The sequence below is a fragment of the Oryctolagus cuniculus genome, chromosome 8 (assembly GCF_964237555.1).
Source record: "Oryctolagus cuniculus chromosome 8, mOryCun1.1, whole genome shotgun sequence".
In the NCBI taxonomy this organism is placed as follows: domain Eukaryota; kingdom Metazoa; phylum Chordata; class Mammalia; order Lagomorpha; family Leporidae; genus Oryctolagus; species Oryctolagus cuniculus.
In genome coordinates this window covers 124,844,002-124,847,058 of record NC_091439.1, presented here as the reverse complement: position 1 = coordinate 124,847,058, position 3,057 = coordinate 124,844,002, and the positions used below count along the sequence as shown (strand labels likewise).

The window sequence follows — 3,057 nt, the reverse complement described above, 5'->3', positions numbered from 1 at the left end:
GTTATATAGTTTACACCTAGGTTTGTGTTGCACTACATCTTGACTGCATACATATTACAACACACTCATGGCTTCCTTTTGAAATGGCTCCTGCTCTATGACATTAGTGGTATGTATTAAAAACAGACAGTAGGGTGGCATGCTAAGATCCGGCAACAATGAATTCTATCACTTAGACCTTAAGTCAGATTCTCCCTTTCAAACTCCATTTCTGAACCTCATTTAACCCTTTCTCTCAACTAGTTAATACCAAATGCCTAGATCTTCATAGACTCCTTTGTCTGCAAAAGGATGTCCTTCTAAGTCATTGAGACTCTAGGCCAGAAGCACTCCAGGTACGGAAGGTATAACACTGAGCACAAGAGACTCAAATCTGCCGTGGGGGGAGTTTCTGTTCTACTGGGACCTCCCCATCAAAATTCTATCCTTGAGTGTCTTTGCTGGGATGAGGAAATTTCAGATTATGGTATACAAGGGATGGAGTTTTTGCTTAAAAAAAAAAAAACTTATTAATTAAAATATCCTGACATAAGTGGGATGCATTTACCCTTTCCTCCTTTCTCCTGTGAAATGAATTTTTAATTTAAAAATATAATGATGTATTATGGAAAAACGTATAGGGATGTATAAAACTAAACTGTTGCATCAAAAATTCTCAAACATCATTAAACAGTTTCCATTTTCCCTTTCTGCATGAGTATGTTTCCTGAGGACACCACTGGGGTAAAAACTCTTGCTCAAGTTCGCACAGCCAGCAGGCCAGAGAGTAGAAACCCAACCCGACCTAACTTAATTCTCAGAGCAGGGTTCAAGGCCCTAAACTCGGGTTGTGTCAGCATGCATAGTATCCACACTGCTGGTGTGCAAGGTGGCACCATGCCACCTGCACAGCCCACGTTCCTACCTGGAGGTGAAACCCAGAAGCGTGCCGTCACCACGCTGCCACTGCGGTTGCTACAAAAACGAGGTCCACAGTTTCCAGTCACTCCTACCGTTGTGAAAAACGCGCTGTCTCCACACCACGCCGTCCTCACACTGCCCTCACTTGGCAGGGCAAAGGGAAGGCGCCATGTGTCCACGCCACGCCGCTGTTAGGTCCACACACAGCTTCCGGTCATTCCTGCTGTTGTGAAAACCAGCACCGCACCATCTCCATGCCGCCATCGTGGTTGTTATAAATACGAGGTCCACACACAGCTTCCGGTCATTCCTGCCGTTGTACACACCGCACCGCGCCGTGTCCACACGGCCATTCCGCGCCGCCCTCACACTGCCCCCAGTTGGCCGGGAGAAGGGAAAGCGCGCCACGTCTCCACGCCGCCATGTTAGGTCCACACACAGCTTCCGGTCACTACTGCCGTTGTACACACCGCACCGCACCATCTCCATGCTGCCATCATGGTGGTTATAAATACGAGGTCCACACACAGCTTCCGGTCATTCCTGCCGTTGTACACACCGCACCGCGCCGTCTCCACACGGCCATTCCGCGCCGTCCTCACACTGCCCCAGTTGGCGGGGAGAAGGGAAAGCGCGCCGCGTCTCCCGCTCCCGGAGCTGCAGGCCTCCCGAGCGGCTCGCGCACGTCCGTTCCCTCGTCAGCCTCCGCGACGCCCCGGACTGGCGCCCGGGCTGGGCCTGCGGCGGGCGCGGCGCCTCCCTCCGCCATGGCCGCCCTCCGGAAGAAGCTGGTGGTGGTGGGAGCCGGCGCCTGCGGCAAGACGAGCCTGCTGGTGGTGTTCAGCCGCGACCACTTCCCGGAGGAGTACGTGCCCACGGTGTTCGAGAACTACGTGGCCGACGTGGAGGTGGACGGCCGGCGGGTGGAGCTGGCGCTGTGGGACACGGCCGGCCAGGAGGAGCACGACCGCCTGCGGCCGCTGTCCTACCCGGACACCGACGTCGTGCTCCTGTGCTTCGCCATCAGCAGCCCGGACAGCCTGGAGAACGTGCCGGCCAAGTGGGCCCCGGAGGTCCGGCACTTCTGCCCCGGCGTGCCCCTCGTCCTGGTGGGCAACAAGAAGGACCTGCGGAACGACGCGGGCACCAGGCGGGCGCTGGCGGCCTGGAAGCAGGAGCCCGTGCGGCCTGAGGCAGGCAGGGACGTGGCCAGCAGGATTGGCGCCTTCGGCTACCTGGAGTGTTCGGCGAAGACCAAAGAGGGCGTGAGGGAGGTGTTTGAGATGGCCACGAGGGCTGCTCTGCACGCCAGACGCGGCAAGAAGAGGTGGGGCTGCCTGGTCCTGTGAAACCTTGCGGCTCGGTGCGAGTGGCGTGTTCGCCGGGCTTCCTGTCTGCTTATTGGCGTGTTTTTTTTTTTTTTTTCATTTATCAGTAGTTTACCAAAGACTGCAAACCAGAAGTCACCTTGCTACAGCGTTTATTAGTCAACCATGGTCAATGACATCCAACTCGGCCACCACCACCACCACCACCCCCCCGCCCTGTACCCTAACCCTGCCTGACACAGCAGGTGCTGTGAATTTCTTCACTTCTTGCTTCTTTCTTGAAAGGGAAAGCAGGTGTCTCTTGTGAATCAGGTTGGAACTACTTTAAAACCAGCATCCCACCTGGCAGCTGCAGGGTACTCTGACGCGTTACCACTGTGGCGCTTTGCTCCTTAGCAGATCTCATTGGTGTACCTCTGGGTATCCAGTTTGTTTCAAAAAAAAAGGGGGGGAGTGGGGACTCAACCAGCAAGACCAAGTCCATGCGGCTGTGGCAGAGTTACAGCTCTGTGGTTTCAGGTTTGTTACCTTATGGTTCCTGTGTAATTAGTGCCACTTAATGTATGTTACCAAAAATAAATATATCTACCCCAGGCTAAATGTGGTTTTGGTATAATTGCATTGCATAATACCGATATTTGCCAACCCTTCAGAATGTGTATTGGCTTGTGAAAAAAAAAAAAAAGTAGTGTTTGAAAAAAATTGAGATTGAAGTTTCATTTTAGAAATTCCCACTTTATCTCTGGTAAAAGATAACCACATCACTTGTTTTCTACCTATATCAGTACCTGTTTCCAGAGATGAGCTAAGTCAATAGGACTTTGTTTTC

At 52.8% G+C, this 3,057-nt stretch overlaps 1 pseudogene; it reads left to right on the top strand.

Moving 5' to 3' along the window:
- Positions 1–1,581: 1,581 nt before the first annotated feature.
- Positions 1,582–2,828, top strand: LOC100343680 (transforming protein RhoA pseudogene; annotated as a pseudogene).
- The last annotated feature ends 229 nt before the right edge of the window (positions 2,829–3,057 follow it).